General features: G+C 39.5%; 1 non-coding gene across 1 annotated transcript; it reads left to right on the top strand.

Annotated features, from left to right (window-relative positions):
• The first annotated feature begins 8,265 nt into the window (after positions 1-8,265).
• Positions 8,266-8,326, top strand: LOC126933256 (U7 small nuclear RNA). Its single transcript, XR_007718496.1, has one exon. It is a non-coding gene; the product is annotated as a U7 small nuclear RNA (small nuclear RNA).
• The last annotated feature ends 10,674 nt before the right edge of the window (positions 8,327-19,000 follow it).

Raw genomic sequence — 19,000 nt, 5'->3', positions numbered from 1 at the left:
GCCAGAAGTTAGAATCAAACACGCAGGCTTGTATTTTGGTAGTAACTTTCATTCCTCAAATTCAACAATTATCTATTGTGTACCCACTGTGGGCTTTGCACAATGCGAGGTACTAGGGAGATAATTAAAACCAAGATTCTGCTATCATGAAGCTTAATTAAATAATAATAATCATTCTTAAGTTACAATTGTAGAATGCTACACAGAAGTAGAGCATGTGGTAAATGCCTGTCGTGAGAAAACCAATCAAGGCTGGGGTAGAAGGTGAGAGAGGTTTAGGAAAGTTTACCAAAGGAAATAAAAACGGAAACTGACAATATTACAGACTCAATTAAAGACAAGTTAAGTCAGGACAAAGTGAAAGGAATGTAGAGAGGTCTAGGCAGAAGAGCAGCATGTGGGATAGCTTTGTCAGGTGTGGTTGGCACACCCAGCCAACACACAAGGTCTGTGGACCAGCTAAGCTGATTATTTCTTACATAAAATGCCATGATAGTGACACTTGTCTAAGACCAACAGACTGGCATAAAATATAACTAATAATTGAGTACTGTGCAGTTCAATACCACAGAGAGTACACTTCAAATGTTCTTATCACGAAAAGTGTTAAATATTTGAAGTGACGGGTGTCTTCATAGCTTAATTTAATAATTCCACTTTGTATTAAAAATGATCACACTATAATCCCAGCACTTTGGGAGGCCGAGACGGGCGGATCACGAGGTCAGGAGATCGAGACCATCCTGGCTAACACGGTGAAACCCTGTCTCTACTAAAAAATACAAAAAACTAGCTGGGCGAGGTGGCGGGCGCCTGTAGTCCCAGCTACTCGGGAGGCTGAGGCAGGAGAATGGCGTAAACCCAGGAGGCGGAGCTTGCAGTGAGCTGAGATCCGGCCACTGCACTCCAGCTGGGGGGACAGAGCGAGACCCCATCTCAAAAAAAAAAAAAATTATAACAACGTTTTCTACCCCATTAATATATACAACCACAATTTATCAATATATAACAAAAAATAATATATGTATTTTGTTTAAAAAGGAAAGGGCTAATTTTATATAATACCTAGTGTCTGCAAACACACAAACACACACAGGGAGAGATTGCAAAATGCGATCAGTTTTGAAACGTGAAACTGAATTTTGTGTGAATTATAGAATCTTAGAACTAGAAAGGGTCTTAAAACAATCCTGAACAACATTTTCTTTTTAGATTAGGTCAATAAGATTAGAGCTTGTTATTTACCCAAGATTACACAGTTGCTTAGAGGCAAAGCTAATAATGCATTTTCTGATATTGAATTAATTGATCTGTCTTCTATGCACTGAGTTTTAAACTGGATTTTTTGTTTATATCACATATTACTCAAGATTACACACCAAATGTTGAAGTCGAAATTTGAACCCAGGTTGGCCTGATAGCAAAATCTATGTACTTTATACCAAATCATAGTGATAATAAATGAAAGAATCAAATTGTAAAGATGCATGTGTGAATGCATGTATGAAGCTACACAGCAGTATTATGAATGAGACAATGTTTTTATTGAACACAGGATAATAGTTTTGAGAACACTTTTGTTATTCAGGATTTTTGCTTTTTTTTTTTTTTCCAACAGAATCGGGCTCTGGCTATGTAAGATAAAAAGGAGATTTATCGTAAGAAGCTAATATTGGTGGGAGGCTTGGAAAATAAGGATCTAGGGATTCTAGAGCTTGGCAACAAGAGCAGTTGAGCCAGGATTTCACTGCTGCTTCCGTGTCTGACTCCGCAGCAGTAGAAAATACATTTCAGCCATCAACTCACCTCTGTGGTGCGTGCTCTCGATTCAAAGGCCTTGAAGCAAATGTCTAGTCGGCTGGTTAAGCAAGGATCAAATGCTTCTTTGTCTGGCAGTGGAGAGATCAGAAATACCCATCTTCGATTTCTATTGTGGGAGGTAAGACAATATATCCCACTAATACTACAAACAATGGGGACTTTCTGTAAAATAAGAAGGAATGTTGGGTATTTGATAAAATAATACATATTTCACTACAACTCTTTTGCTGAATATTGATGAAAGTAGGAAGCAAAGTAAAACATAAGCTTAAGTCAATGATTACTTTAAATGTGCCTTAGAAGACTGTTCATTGACACTATGAGAAAGAAGATTAATTCTAAGCAATTAGCTTAAAGCAGAGAGAAGATAAGCCAACATCAATAACATTTGTGATTCTAAAGCTCTATCAAAAATGAAAGCCAAGAACTAAATACAGTTGGCCCTCCACATCCACTGGTTCAACATCCATGGATTCAACCAAATGTGGGTCAAAACTCTATGAAAAACAATAAAAATAACAATATAAAAATAATACAAATAAAAAATAATGTAGTCTGACAACTATTTACATATCATATACATTGTACTAGGTATTATAAGTAATCTAGAAATGGTTTCAGGTATATGTGAAGATGTGCAAAAGTTATATGCAAATACTATGCCATCTTATTTAAGGAACTTGAAAGTAACCAAATTTTGTTATCTGCAGGGATCCTGGGATCAATCCCTGACAAACACAGAGGGATGACTGGATGCAAATATTATTTTATATTTGAAAGATAGCAGTTTTAATATCCATCGGCTTGCACGTTACATAAGAGTACAGAAGTGTTAGTGAGGAAGTGAAGAAGGAAAACCACAGGCTTCATATATCATAATAATATTTTTTTTTAGAATTATAGCTGTATTTCAGAGGCAGTAAAAATTACTACAAAGCACCCAAATTAAATTATTCATGTTGTGGGGATGAAGTAAGAAAAAATCCATGACACTTTTCAGCAGAAACACTTCAAGAAACACAGACACACACACAGACACAGACACACACACACACACACACACACAGATACATACTCCAGACATGTATTTATATATAAAAAAAAAAAATTGTAATAATTGGCCAGAATAAGAGCTATATTACTTGTGGTTCTCATCTTTCCCTCTTTCTATATCCTCTATTACTACCCACAGCAAGAAGCTAGTTTATTCAATTCTTTACATCTCAATGATGTACTTTGACAAAGAGGTCTCAAGATTCCACTATACTAAAACATTTTCATCCTCTTGGAGGATTTGGATAAATACTAAAGGTTATGGGTGTTATTTCAGCATGTGAATTTCTAGAGGGAAATGTTTCAGTCAAGAATTCAGGCATTCTGTCTACTATCTGAGCTTTCTCCATGCCTCAAGTGTTGGTCAATGCTACAGAATTTCCTGAATGACACAGTCCTTCCTCACCAAGACTGTAACAGCCTAATAAAGAACGAGGCATAGACCACTAAATAAACCTTATGAATAATAGTTCTTACACATTGACGTCTTAACATGGTACAGGTGAGTACCTTACAAAAACTTACTCATTTAATCTTTACAAAGACCCTATAAAATACATACTATTATTCCAAGTTTCTATGAAAAAAAAAAAAAAAAGAGACTCAGGGAAGTTAACTACATGTCTCAATATTATGCGGCTTCCAAGTGGTGAATTTAAGCATAGGTCCTTTAAGGCTCAAGTCCATTGTCTTAACCACTTCATCTTAGACCTCCAAACTGTGATGTATCTTTTTTCTACCTTTCCCCATCAACCAAGCACCTTCTCATCAGATTCATTTTATGCCTCTTTTACTGGTGTTTCAACATTTGAACTTTACAGTCTGGCTGAAAGTTAATCCAATAGAGTAGAGGCTTTGTATGTAGGTGTATTTGAAAAGCACTTTCATTAGCTACAGAGACTTTAGCCCTGTATCCTGGAATTAGGCAGGGTTAGGAGATGGCCACCTGGAATTAAAATATGAAGTTTACCAAAGAATAGTAACCAAAAGTGCTAGGTTGTTTGAGATCCCTTTCAGAGTCCCTGTTCTTTGAATCATGCCCTGATTATTTTCTCTGATGTGTACATGCTCACCTGTAGGTTAGCCATAACTCTCTCAGCCCCACCCTCATCAGCAGCTATTTATTAAATACTTCAGTGTTACTCAGGATGCATGTAAATGCTATGTAATTTTAAATATCTGTGATTATGTATTCCTTGTAGAATCAAATAAGAACGATGAAAGCCACTCTCCTCCTATGATCAAATTAACTTAGTCACATAAAAGTAGGAAACATGTCAAAAATAACCATTTCAGGCCTCTGGAAATCAAGCAAACAGAAACAACTAATGGAGAAGCATTTATTCATAAGAAACCCACTGGAAGCCTAATAAGGGCAGTGGGATCTGTAGCCTTCCTTCCTGGGAATGCTTTCCTCCTCCTTGCCTATTTCAGGTGAAGTGACAACTCAAAACCAGTAGGCATGTTGCCAGAGTGGGCTGACATTTTTGAACAGGAGATATAAAACCATATTCACATTATTAAAGTAGCAATTTTGGGAGGAAATGAACAGGGAAGCTTGTGCCTCTGTTAACTTATGGTTACAGAGCTGTGAATAACCCATAGAGTGAGTGGAGAGAACCTAGAAATGAGAGACATAGAAGGATCTGATAAGCTCTTAATACCTCCCTGAGAGACTGGATAAATAAACATACATGCAAGGAAAGCCAACTTGGGCCCAGCAGAAAGGAGAAGATAGGGTGTATTTGAGAACTGGCTGAATTTTGAATGTGTTCCTCAGAGAAAGCCTTTCAGCAAAAGGTGGAAACCTTATGGAATCAACGTGTTCGAGCACAACTGCCCAAATCATTGACTGATCACAGAGCCATGAAAGACACAGAGTGACCCCTAGGGTAGCCAGGTTAAAAAATAAAAATGAGGGCAAGATAAGCTGAACACACACATCTGTGGCCATACATCATGAGAACTGAAATCCAGGGAAGTCATTAAAAAAACAAGCATATAAACAACAACAGCAAAAGCATACACATCTTAAGGGGGAAATGAGAGTTGAGTTGCTATAGTATCTGAAATGCCTGGTTTTGATAACTAGTTAATATAGGAAACTCAAACAACTGAATAGCAAAAACAAAAACAAAAAATTCAGTTAAAAACAAACGAAAGATCTGAATAGCCATTTCTCAAAGAATATATACAAATGACCAACAGACACATGAAAAAGACTCAACATCACGAGGTAACGTGAAAATCAAATCTATTTGAATGCAATGAGATACCGTCTCACTCCAGTTAAAATGAGTGTTATCAAAAAGATGAAAAATACTGGATGTTGGAGAAGATGCAGAGAAAAAATGCTCATACACTGTGTGGGGGAATGTAAATTAGTACACTGTGAAAAAAAGTATGGAATTTCCTCAAAAATTAAATATAGAACTGCTGCTGGTTAATTATAAAAGAAAATCAGTATATCAAAGAGCTATTTACACACCCATGTTTATGACAGCACCGTTTACAATAGACAAACTATGGAAATCACCCAAAGTGTTCACCAATGGATGAATGAATAAATAAAATTTAGTACATGTGCACAGTGGAATATTTTTTAGTCATTAAAGAGAACAAAGTCCTGTCATTTGTAAAATCATGGATGAAACTGGAGGCCAGGCATGGTAGCTTAAGCCAGTAATCCCAGCATTTTGGGAGGCCAACGTGGGCGGATCACAAGGTCAGGATATCGAGACCATCTTGGCGAACACGGTGAAACTCCCTCTCTACTAAAAATACAAAAAAAATTAGCCGGGCATGGTGGCGGGCGCCTGTAGTCCCAGCCACTCGGAAGGCTGAGGCAGGAGAACTGTGTGAACCTGGGAAGCAGAGCTTCCAGTGAGCCGAGATTGCGCCACTGCACTCCAGCCTGGGTGACAGAGCAAGACTCCATTTAAAAAAAAAAAAAAAAAAAGAAACTGGAGGACATTATGTTAAATGAAATAAGCCGGGTACAGAAAGACAAATAGTGCATGTTCTCACTCACAAGTGGAAGTTAATAGAAAATTGATCTCATGGAGATAGAGAGTAGAGTAACAGTTACTAGAGGCTGGAAAGGGTAGTGCAGAGTGCAGGGGGTGTGGGCGGGGGTGGTGGGAATAGAGAGGGGTTAATGGGTAAAAAAATATACATTTAGATAAGAGGAATAAGATCTAGCATTCAGTAGCACAAAAGAGTGACTATGATTAGCAATAATTTATTGTATATTTCAAAAGAACAAAAGGAACGGAATTGGAATGTTCCTAACACAAAGAAACGATAAATGTTTAAGAGGATGGGTATCCCAATTACCCGGATTTGATTACTGCACATTGTACACTTATACCAAAATATTACATGTACCTCATAAATATGTGCAAGTAGCATGTATCCATAAAAATTTTAAAAACTGTATGGTTTTGAACAAAATGTCCATCCTGTGCCAATACCTTAATTGCAGCCTAATAAGAAACTGTGACGCAGAGGTCCCAGCTTAGCTTTACCTGGATTTCTGACCCATGGAAACTCTGAGATAATAAACAGATATTATTTTAATCTAGTAAGATTTTGGGTAAATTGTTACATAAAAGGAGGTAACAAAAACAGAACTTTCCTTTTATCATCAACTTTTCTCTTCCAGGCCAGGCATGGTTGACTTGCACCTGTAATCCCATTTTCGGAGACCTAGGCAGGTAGATAACTTGAGTTCAGGAGTTTGAGACCAGCCTGGGCAACATCCTGAAACCCTGTCCCTACAAAAAAAATGCCAAAAAAATTAGCCAGGCATGCTGGCACATGCCTGTGGTCCCGGGTCCCTGGGAAGATGAGGTGAGAGGATCACTTGAGCCCAGGAGGTCAAGGCTGCAGTGAGCCGTGATCATGCCACTGCACTCCAGTGCATCCCTAAAGCATCTCTCTCTCTCTCTCTTTCACTTCACCTTTCCTCCTGCTATAGTCCTGTTTATGTTTATGTTTAATGTCTACATTTAAAATACATACTAAAGACAAATTTCCAAGCAACAGAAAATAAACACAGGTAGAAGCTTTTTGAATTAAACCATGATGTCTGATTTTCTTGCATATTTCTACCATTTCTAGCTGTCCAGAGAGCAATTAAGTTATATTGGATCACAATTTGCATGGTATATTGATGGACTTAATAACTTACATCTATTGCTTCCAAAGATATTGTTTTCTTTTGTCTTAATTTATAAAATTTATCCATATTAGTAACTTTCTCCAGTGTACATTTTCTCATTATTCTGTTTTCCTTCTTTATGAATTTTAATTTTATAATATTTTTCTTTCTTTACTTTTATTTTAATACCAAAACTGAAGCTAATGTGATTGTCTAATACAAAAAAAAAATTGGGGGGATGGATGCGTCTCAGTAAAGAAAAATGAAAGTCACACATATTGAAATAGATTAGTATTAGTAAATTACCTTTACTCCCTTCCACCCCTTTCATCCATTTCTCTGAATATCAAATGACAGATCCATACTCATAGGCCAAGCTTGATACTGTCCTATGTTTCTCTGAGATTGAAGAGATGGGCCCCTCTTATGTAGCTATAATCTATTTTATCTGAAGTAAATCAATAAAAGGAGTTAAAATATTATCAATGTTATACTCTAAACTTCCAATGCTTCTTTACAATACAAGGATCTCAAACATTGTTTGTTATACTAAAAGTGGTAATGTGTGTGTGTGTATGTGTGTGTGTATATATATATATATTAGAGATACAATCTTACTCTGTAACCCAGGCTGAAATGCAGAGGCATTATCATGGCTCACTGCAGCCTTGACCTCCGGGAATCAAGGAATCCTCCCCTCTCAGCTTCACCAGTAGCTGGGACTATAGGCATGCGCCACCACACCTGGCTATTATTTTTACATTTTTAGTAGAGGTGAGGTCTCACAGCATTGACCAGGCTCGTCTTGAACTCCTGGCCTGAAGCAATCTTCCTGCCTTGGCCTCCCAGAATGCTGAGATTACAGGTGTAAGCCTGTAGGATAGTATCCTACAGCCTGGCCTGAAGGATAGTTTTATTGTAAAATCTGTCACTAACCAATGCTTTTAAAAAATACAGTAAAATAAATTACTAGAAAAACGAAGTATTAAAAAAGACCAGAAAATGTAAGATCAATGTTAATTTTCACTCTAAGAATCACTAGATTTTATCAAATAGCTATGAAAGTTTCTAAACACTCTCTATTTCCATACTTAACACAGTCTGGAAGTAAACGTTTCAGAGGATGGCACAAGGTCACAGACTACATTTTCAGTAGATTTGGTCTAAAAGATCACTTCTAATTTTGAGGACAGAGACTTTTAGTACAGCTCTTTAAGAATAGTTATTTGAAGTGTTATAGCTCTTTTAGAATTGTCTAGCAGGCTTTCTGGTTTTGTCAGAAAGGCCCTAAAAATAAAATTTTTTAAAGAAAGAAAAAATAATAATAATAATAATAAAAGAATGGTTATTTGAACTCCGTTGGTCATCAAGGTTTGTGTTGCATATGGGTAGAGATGGCCACAGGATGTAATATCGCAAGCAGCAAGAGTGTCGTCCTTGGCTCATTCTAAAACTCCCTAACTTGAACAATGTCAAGAGTTTCCTCCTTTCTTACTTCAACAATTTTCTCCTCTCAAATGGTGAAAATGTAAGACAGATTTGAGCATGGTTAAAAGATCTGAAAGAAAATCTTACCTGGGAGGAAGTAGAGTTAGCGGGACTGTGCTGAGTAGGAATGTGATGATTTAGGCAGGTGGGGCGAAAGATGGAGAGTAATTATATCCCAGGAACCAGAGTTTAAAAAAAAATTATAAAGAAGTCTCCTTGGGGTCGTGGTAATTTCTACATTCCCCTGACCTGGCACGGGGCTTCTTCAGCAGACTTTATTTTACCTGCCTCTAGCCTTACAGGAGGCTTATCAAGGTGATAAGATGCTGTTGCTTTATGAGTGAACTCCTATGCCCTGTAACTTAGTTTAACAATAATCACTATCATCCACTGAATTTGTGTAATAATGGCTTTCTTCCAAACCTGCAAATACACACTTCTAATTGCTTGACGATAATGTATTTAAAAAAAAAATGATGGAATTTTGGAAGGCTTACAAATCAAATGGAAATGAGGAAGTTCTGCGTAGACGTGATTTATTTTTCAGCACTCTCTCATGTGCTTTTTAGATACATCAGTTCCTAACACATTTCTGAACAGTGTCTTTGTTGTATATAAACTCCCATTCTAACCAGAGAAATGGAGAGTTAATGGTTTTCTTTATCAATTCTAGAACTGGATTATATTGCAAAAATAAATTTAGGTGTATATATGCAAAAATCTGTAAATCACACAGAAACAAGTGCTTGCTGAAGTATGAAAGCTATTATAGTTTTCCTCAGAAGCATAGTGCTTAGTCTATAAAAACTTCTTTGTAAACTTAATGACAGTCTAGTTCTCCCTGATAGTTTTGTGCAATACTTTAAGGTTCTGTCAAGTTATGTTCTGTGATTCAATAAGCAAACACTTAAGTGCAATGAGAAAAAAAAAAAAAAGAAAGCAAGAGTGACTTCGCTTTAATATGGGATCGTGTGATGCCACAGCCCAAACAACACAGAAATTTAGGATTTAGAAGTTTAAACTACGAAAAACAAACAAACAAACAAAAAATAATAAATACAAGCATTGATGGAATTAAGTTACTATTTAATTTAGAAAACATGGTAACTGTCTTTTTTATTTTATTTTTTAAAATATTCCTTTAGGGGCCAGGCGTGGTGGCTCATGCCTATAATCCCAGCACTTTTGGAGGCTGAGGTGGGAGAATCACGAGGTCAGGAGATTGAGACCATCCTGACTAACATGGTGAAACCCCATCTCTACTAAGGCTGAGGCAGGAGAATGGCATTAATCCAGGAGGCAGAGCTTGCAGTGAGCCAAGATCATGCCACTGCACTCCAGCCTGGGTGACAGAGCGAGACCCCATCTGAAAAAAAAAAAAATCCTTTAATATCTATTATAAGTAAAACCTGTTGATAGAATGTATATTATATTGAGTCTATGCTGCCTATTCCCTTGTTGGAATCCTACCTAAAGATTAAAAAGTGAGAGGGAAGAAATGTGCCTGTATTTAGCATAAATCATGTAGGGTGGATGTCCCTAAAGTGAAACCTAACATAGTTCAAATACACATGAGGTACTTAGTAAAACATATTGAATAAATGTCTTAGTATGTTCTGGCTGTTATAACATAATAACCATAATTGGGTGTCTTGTTAATAATAGAAATTTATTTCTCACAATCTGTAGGCTGAGGAATCCAAGATCAAGGCATCAGCAAATTTGGTGTCTGGCGAGGGCAACTTTTTGGATCATATATGGTGCTTTCACTATGTGTCCTCAAATATTGAAAGGAGCCAAGAAGGTCTCTAGTGGCCTCTTTTATAAGGAGAGTCATGAGTCATCCCATTCATGACAGCTCCAGCCTCATGAATTAGTCACCTCCCAAAGGTTCTACCACTGAATACCATCAAGTTGGTGGTTAGGATTGCAACACATAAATTTGAAGAGGATAGAGATGTTCAGACATTCAGACCATGGCATTCTACCCCCTGATCCCACCAAATTCATGTCCTTCTGTGTCCGGAATTGGTTCCTTCTGGTGGGTTCTTGGTCTCATTGACTTCAAGAATGAAGCCGGGACCCTCGTGGTGAGTGTTACAGTTCTTAAACATGGTGTGTCCGGAGTTTGTTCCTTCAGATGTTCAGATGTGTCTGGAGTTTCTTCCTTCTGGTGGGTTTGTGGTGTTGCTGACTTCAGGAGTGAAGCTGCAGACCTTCCCAGTGAGTGTTGCAGCTCTTAAAAGTGGCCTCTCTGGAGTTGTTTATTCCTCCTGGTGAGTTCGTGGTCTCACTGACTTCAGGAGTGAAGCTGCAGACCTTACAGCTCAGAAAGGTAGTACAGACCCAAAGAGTGAATAGCAGCAAGATTTATTGCAAAGAGTGAAAGAACAAAGCTTCCACAGCATGAAAGGGGATCCCGGAGGGTTTCTGCTGCTGGCTCAGGGTGGCCAGCTTTGATTCCCTTATTTGGCCCCACCCACATCCTGCTGATTGGTCCATTTTACAGAGTACTGATTGGCCCATTTTACAGAGTGCTGATTGGTGTGTTTACAAACCTTTAGCTAGACCCAGAGCACTGATTGGTGCATTTACAATCCTTTAGCTAGACAGAAAAGTTCTCCAAGTCCCCACCCGACCCAGAATCCCAGCGAACTTCACCTCTCACTTCTTGCCTGCGAACAACATTTATTCCATCTCAATGGTGCCAACAATGCTAATTCACTCTTGCATACACTCAAAAGTCTAAAGTCCAAAGTCTCATTTAAATATCATCTTAGCCAGGCACAGTGGCTCACACCTATAATCCCAGCACTTTGGGAGGCTGACGCGGGTGGACCATGAGGTGAGGAGTTCGAGACCAGCCTGACCAACATGGTGAAACACCATCTCTTCTAAAAATACAAAAATTAGCCAGGGGTGGTGGCACATGCCTGTAATCCCAGCTACTCAGGAGGTTGAGGCAGGAGAACTGCTTGAACCTGAGAAGCGGAAGTTGTAGTGAGCCAAGATATCACCACTGCACTCCAGCCTGCGTGACAGAGTGAGACTCTGTCACATAAAAAATAAATAAATAAAATAAATAAATATAATTGTAATCAGGTATAAATGAGTGCCACCGCTCAGAAATCAATACTGAAAATATGCGGTTTTGACATGGTGAACAGAAGAAGCCTCAAGGTCTCTCTGACCTTCCCCTACATCCACACCATCTCAAAGAGGTTGAATTCCCTTTATCTGCCTAAGATACAAACCCACCATAAAGAAAAATTGTTGTTTCTTTACCTAACTGTTATCTCATTAAATATTGCAGTAAAAAAGATCAAGATGTGACCACACCTAAGCAGACATTTTTAGGAGTTATAATGACTCTCTCTGAGGACTAAACTTTGATTTTTTCATCTTGCCCAAATTCCTAAGGGGTCTGGGGACCTACAAATCATAAATGCTCATCAGATGAGTTTTATTTAACCCTATATATCATGATATACTTTCCAGCCTGACTCTGGCATAACATTTATGAGACAAAGAAGAAAATAAAAATATTTTACCCCCAAACATCTTTATTTGCCATATTTTGAAATGGTCCTGCAAAACTGTTCTTTGTAGGGGGAAAATTTACATCTGTAAAGAATCTCCATTAACATAACTAGATCTTTTTCTTCCAGACCCTCCCAATCCTAAAGAGGTAAAATCTGAATAGGAGACATTTGTCACTTATCTGCTCTAAGGGCAGCCACTATAAGACTTCAAAAGAACCGTGTCTCTACAATCTTTACCTTAACCTGAACATTCCCGTTCTATTGATCCCAGGTCTTTAGACAAAATCAACCAATTTTCAACCAGAAAATATTTAAATTCACCTGTAGCCTGAAAGTCCCTCCAGTTTGAGTTGTTCTGCCCTTCTAAATCAATGTATTTCTTAAATGTATTTGATTGATGTATTTCTTAATCAATGTATTTCTTAAATATATTTGATTGATGTCTCATGCCTCTCTAAAATGTATAAAACTAACCTGTGCCCCGACCACCTTGGGCACATGTTCTCAGGACTTCCTGAGGGCTGTATCACAGGCCATGGTCACTCATATTTGGCTCAGAATAAATCTCTTCACATATTTTAGAGTTCAACTCTTTTCATTGACATCTCCAAGGAACATTTAAATTTCTAAGAAACTATTTACAGGTTAATCTCTGTTCCAGGATTCAATCATTCTCCCTAGCAATCATTTATTGCCCCTCAATAGAATTTCTCTTTTTCCCGTTCCCATAACCTGTTTTAGCAGAATCCAAGCCCCCATTATTTCTGTGACCTTGAAATGGTATACGAGCTTCTGTAACTCATTGGTGTCATGTGTGCCCATGTGAATAGGCCACCAAACAGGCTTTGTGTGAACAATAAAGCTTTTTCATCACCTGGGTGCAGGTGGGCTGAGTCTGAAAAAAGTCAGCAGAGGCAGGTTGGAGTGGCATGGAAACCTCAAGTAGGAGAGGTAAAGTTGAAGGAAGATTTTGTGGTAAGCGGCAATATTGTGTGGTTGTTAGAAGAAGCGTTTGTCATATAGAATGATTGGTGATGGCCTGGATGTGGTTTTGTACAAATCGAGGAACTAAATGGAAGACACAAGGTCTGAATAAGAGGAGAAAAACAGGTGTTAAAGGACTTAGAATTGGGAGGACCCAGGACATCCTATTAGAGAGTGCCCAAGGGGGTTGAGTGTGAGTATTTGCTTGGTTGGTGTGTTTTTGGGCTCTATCCTTGAGGGTTTTTTTTTTTTATGTTTTCATATACCAGGCCAGATTGATATAGATAAAAACACCACTCTTCATTAGAAAATATACAGAGTCCTCCTTTGTCAGCACTGAGTAAGTCGAGGCCTATTCCTGTCTTCTTATATTAATAAGAAAAATAAAATAAAATAGTGGTGAAGTGTTGGGGTCATGGGGGAACAGAAAGCTGTTCTGCCCTATTTGCAAATTGAATTTTGGGAGTAAGGAAAACTATTGTGCATGTGCCTGTCCAATTAGCAAGTAGACACAGGTAGATGGAGGAGCCACAGAGGAAGAAGAGACCTTTTGTAAGGCAAAACTGGAAATGTAAAGTGAAAAGATGAGAAGAAGAAAAACTGGCCATGAAGGACAGAAGTAGGAATACTGGCTGCTTTTTCAGCTGTCTTATCAGCATAATTGTTGCCTTGAGCCATGGGGTCTGAGGCCCCTTGATGGCCTTTGCAGTGAATGACTCCAGCTTTTTTGGAAGTAAAATGGCTTTAGGAAGAGTTTTTATTAAAGCGGTATTAATGATGGAGGACCCTTGTGTAGTGAGGAAATTTTTTTCTGCCCATATAACAGCATGGTGGTGCAGGATATGGAAGGTGTATTTAGAGTCAGTAGGAATATTGATGCCTAGTCCCTTTGCAGGAATGAGGGCTCTAGTTACACCAATAGGTTCAGCTTGCCGAGAGGTAGTGGACTGGGGCAGAGCAGTAGCCTCAAGGATAGATGTGGAAGATACTATAGCATAGCCTGCCTTTGCTGGTGAGTGGTGAGGTGATTAAGCCTGGTGGAATGGCTATCAATAAACCAAGTGTGGTCAGGGTGAGGAACATGAAAGAAGGAAATACGGGGAAATGGAGTGAATGCCAGGTGGATCAGAGAGATACAGTCATGGGGGTCAGGTGTGGTATCAGTAATAACGTGGGAGGCCAGATTGAAGTCTGGGCCAGGAACAATGGTAATTGTGGGAGACTCAACAAAGAGTGAGTACAGCTGAAGGAGATGAGGGACAGAAAGCATATGCATCAAGTGTGAGGAGGAAAAATTGATTTTGAAAGTTATGGGAACTGTAGAGAGTAAGCAGAGCATAGCTTGTGATTTTGAGGGTCTCTAAAAGTACTAAAGCAGTGGCAATGAGGTGTGGCTATGGCCTAGGATGTCAGGGAAGCAGATAATTTGGTCAAAATGTCTTGACCTAATAAGGGAGCTGGGCAGGTGGGGATAACTAAAAAGGAGTGCACAAAAGAATGTTGTCCAAGTTGACACCAGAGTTGAAGAGTTTTAAGGGGTTTAGAAGCCTGGCTGTCAATATCCACAACAGTTGTGGGGTCAAGGGAAACAGGCCATTGAAAAGAAGGTAATGTGGATGGGTAGCCTCTGTATTAAGAAGGGGATGGACTTTCCCTCCACTATAAGAGTTACTCAAAGTGTCTGTGACCGTTCAGGAGGCTTCTGAGGCAATTAGGCAGCGTCAGTCTTCAGCTCCTAAGCCGAGAAGATCTGAGAAGGAGTCAGTCAGAGAGCCTTGGGCCAGAGTTCCAGGGGATCTGGGAGTGGCTGCCAGTAAGTTGGACAGTCTGATTTCCAGGGGGTCCCACACAGATGCAACACAGCTTAGGAAGAATCCTGGGCTGCAGGCATTCCTTAGCCCAGTGGCCAGATTTCCAGCACTTGAAGCAAGATCCTGGGGCAGGAGGTCCTGGAGGAATGCCTGGCTGCACAGTTTAGGTGTTTTGAAGTTCTTGTGTGCTGGAGATGTGGCTGGGGTTTTTGTTACAGAGGAGGCAAGCAATTGCAACTCAGAAATAGGTTGCCACTTGGCTGCCTCTCTTTATTATTGTATGAAGATGCGGTTAATTAAGTCCTGTTGTGGGGTTTGAGGGCTGGAATCTAATTTTTGGAGTTTTGTTTTTTTAATGTTGGGAGCGGATTGGGTAATAAAATGCATATTGAGAATAAGATGGCCTTCTGGCCCTTCTGGGTCTAGGGTGTTAAAGTGTCTAAGGGTTGTTGCCAAACAGGCCATGAACTGGGCTGGTTTTCTATATTTGATGAAAAATAGCCTAAACGCTAACAGATTTGGGAAAGGTAGTATAAAGAAAAAAGAGCATTAGCCTTGACTATGTCTTCAGCTCCATCCACCTTTCTAAGAGGAAATTGTTGGGCAGATGGGGGAGGGCTAGTCCTGGAACAAAACTGTAAGCCTGACCAGGTGTGAGGAGGGGAGGTGATAGAAGGATTATAGGGTGGGGGAGCAGAAGCTGAAGAAGAATGGCTCACCCTGGCAAGGAGCAGCCTGGAGAGGAGGGGAGAGGTTAGATGGGTCAGTAGAAAAGGGGGATTCAAAGGACTCAAAGCTTGGGGTAGAGACTGAAGGAACAGACAGAAGAGAAAGAAGAAAGATTTGGGATGAGTTGCTTTGGGAGCAGAGACTAGGGAGGGACCAATGTGTAAAAGATTGCCTGGACATCAGGCACCTCAGACCATTTGCCTATTTTTTTGACAAAAATTATCCAGATCCTGTAGGATGGAGAAATTGAAGTGCCATTCTCTGGCCACTTGGAATTACTGTTGAGTTTGTGTTGGGACCAAGAGGTATTGCAGAAGAAAATAAGGTGTTTAGGTTTTAGGTCAGGAGTGAGTTGAAGAGGTTTGAAGTTCTTGAGAACACAGGCTAAGGGAGAAGAAGGGGTAACGGAGGGTGGAAGATTGCCCATAGTGAAGGAGGTAAATTTAAAGAGAAAGGTAGAAACACGGAGAAGGGGGTGGTGAAAAGCCCTGGGCTGCAATGTGGGTGAGCAGCCAAAGCAGGCGTCCCTGCAATTGACTTGGCACCAAAATGATGTGGGTGAATGACTAAGGCAGGCATCCAGTGGTGATTAGACACCAGTGAAATGTGGGTGAATAATCAGGCAGGCGTCCCTGCAGTGATTAAACACCAAGGGAAGACTGTCTTCCTGAGTCTGTGACCACCCCTGGAATTTTGGGTCCACAGATAAAATGTGTCTCCTTTGTCTCTACTAGACAGGAAAAGGAACTGGAATTGGAAGGACAGGGAGATTGAAGGGTAGCAAGAGAGGCTGTAGAAGAGAGTGAAAAGACTGCTTACCTGATTTGAAATTGGTGAGATGTTCCTTGGGCTGGTTGGTCTGAGGACCCGAAGTCGTAGGTGGGGATCTCCTCATGGAGTGAGGGCGAGGACAGGGGACCGGTCTCTCAAAGGAGTCCTCCTGTCCCAGGTCTTCAGCACCAAATGTCATGCTCATCCATGTGAAGAGACCACCAAACAGGCTTTGTGTGAGCAATAAAGCTTTTTTATCACCTGGGTACAGGTGGACCGAGTCCGAAAAGAGAGTCAGCAAAGGGAGATAGGGGTGAAGCCATTGTATAGGATTTGGGTAGGTAGTCAAAAATTACAGACAAATGGGGTTGTTCTCTGGCGGGCAGGGGCAGGGGTCACAAGGTACTCAGTGGGGGAGCCTCTGAGCCAGGAGAAGGACTTTCACAAGGTAATGTCATCAGTTACAGCAAGATCTGGCCATTTTCATTTCTTTGATTCTTCAGTTGCTTCAGGTCATCTGGATGTATATGTGCAGGCTTGGGCTCAGAGGCCTGACAATTGGGAATAAATAGGAAAAGAAAAAAAGAGGCCAGATGAGGTCAGTACTTAAATATTTCTTCACTGAGGAGAGGAAAAGGGGAGTGGGGAATTGCAGGAGTATGCAGGAGTAAATAATTTTCAGGGGAAATTAATGTACCTTCTAGACAGAGATCAACTTGTAATGCGTCTCTTTGTGAAGGTGAGGGGGTTCTTTCTGAAGGCTTGGAGCTTAAGGTTTTTCAAGGACAGTGGATAGGCAAAGAACTAGAGAATAGGTGCTGCTGATTGGTTGAAGATGCAATCATGAATGAAAACAGTTTTCATTTGCTTGAGTCCACCTCTAGGTGGGGGCACACAGAACTAGTTGAATCATGAGTCATGTGTCTGGCTGGGGTCAGTCACTTGCCAGAATGCAAAAGTCTGAAAAATATCTCAAAAGACCAATCTTAGGTTATACAGTAGTGGCGTTATCTACAGGAGTAATTAGGGAAGTTACAAATCTTGTGATCTCCAGAATAAAGGGGGTTATTATTTAACTATGCTTACATCTTAGAATTCAGGCCTCTTTCTAATCTCAACCTGGTGGCCCCTTATTAGCTTTACATGGAGAGTTTAGTTTGGGGACGGGCCATTATAATCCTTGCTTTAAGGTTAAGCTGTAAACTAACTTCTTTCCAAAGTTAGCTTGGCCTGTACCCAGGAATGGCCAAGGACAACTTGGAGGTTAGAAGCAAGATGAAGTCAACTATGTCATATTTCTCTTGCAACCGTAATTTTGCAAACATGGCTTCAAGTCCTTTTAATTTTCAAAGCACTCAGCATGCTGAAGTGTCATATTTTAGAAATCATTTTCTGTGCCCCAGTACTGTGCCATGAAGAAGATCATCTCATAATCAGTCCTCTCCTATCAATAATGTTGGGGAGTGTGATCAAGCAGAGAAAGCTGCAACAACTTAGTGTTTCTGGCCACTCTTAGTTCCACATAGCATACATGCTTATTTGAGAGCTAGTTGGTCTCCTGCAAAGGAATAAAGGTAGAAGAGTAAGATGACCTCTCATCAGAGGCTGTGGGCAGACAGCCATGCCAGAGGACAAGATAGAGGGTGGTCCAGGAGCAAGCACCTCTTGAAGCTGAGTTGAGGTGAAGTCAACAAGGCTGCAACCAAAAACTATTACCAAAGCCTAGCAAGACCAGTTTATGAGTCAAGCTGGCTGCAGATTTCTCTGCCTATGTCAGTAAGGCATGCTGTAACTATAGTGATATGAAAGACACATTATTCTGGAAATCCAAGGATTACTACAAGTTCAGGGAACCCCTGCTTTCCACATCCTGACGCATGTGGAGCCTACTTTACTGTTCATTTACATTTCAGAGAAAGGAGTCCAGGAGACACAGAAGGCTATTTCAGAGGCTAGGCACTGAAAGAGACTGAAAACTCCCATTAAATAAACTAAGTTATTAAACTGAACTAAAAGGAATCCATATTACACATTGGTCTCTTTTTTTCTGCTAATTGGGGTAGGAAGGCTTATGTACAATATCAAATTCAGTTTAATCAAGAATAAAGAAATTATTTTTTCTTGTATGTTAAAGCAGCATTTTGAGCTAAAATTAATAAACTGAAGCCCCTCTCCCACACATTTTTTTAGTTAAAAATATGAATTTGTTACTCAAAATCATCAAGTATTGATAGGTTCTGCTTCCTTTTTCCCAGACAATTGTTTCTCTTTTTTGTTTGTTCTAAAATATTTAATTGACAAATAAAATAGCATATATTCAAAGTGTACAACATGATGATTTGATATATGTATACATTGTGTAATAGTTACTATAATCAAATTACATAAAACATCCATCAGCACACATAGCTATCATTGTGTGTGTGTGATAAGGACGCTGAAAATGTGCTCTCATCAAATTTCACATTAAATAATAGAGTAGTATTAACTATCATCAGCATGTGTACATTAGATCCCAAGATCTTATTAATCTTATAATTGAAATTTTATGCCTTTGTCCAATATCTCTTATTTTCCCTTGATCCTGTAACTGAGTACTCTATTTTTAAGGAGTTTTTCTTAGTTCTTTTTTCCTTTCC

Source organism: Macaca thibetana, chromosome 12, assembly GCF_024542745.1.
Source record: "Macaca thibetana thibetana isolate TM-01 chromosome 12, ASM2454274v1, whole genome shotgun sequence".
NCBI classification, from domain to species: domain Eukaryota; kingdom Metazoa; phylum Chordata; class Mammalia; order Primates; family Cercopithecidae; genus Macaca; species Macaca thibetana.
The sequence above is the reverse complement of the archived record's forward strand: the minus strand, read 5'-3'. Positions and strand labels throughout refer to the sequence as shown.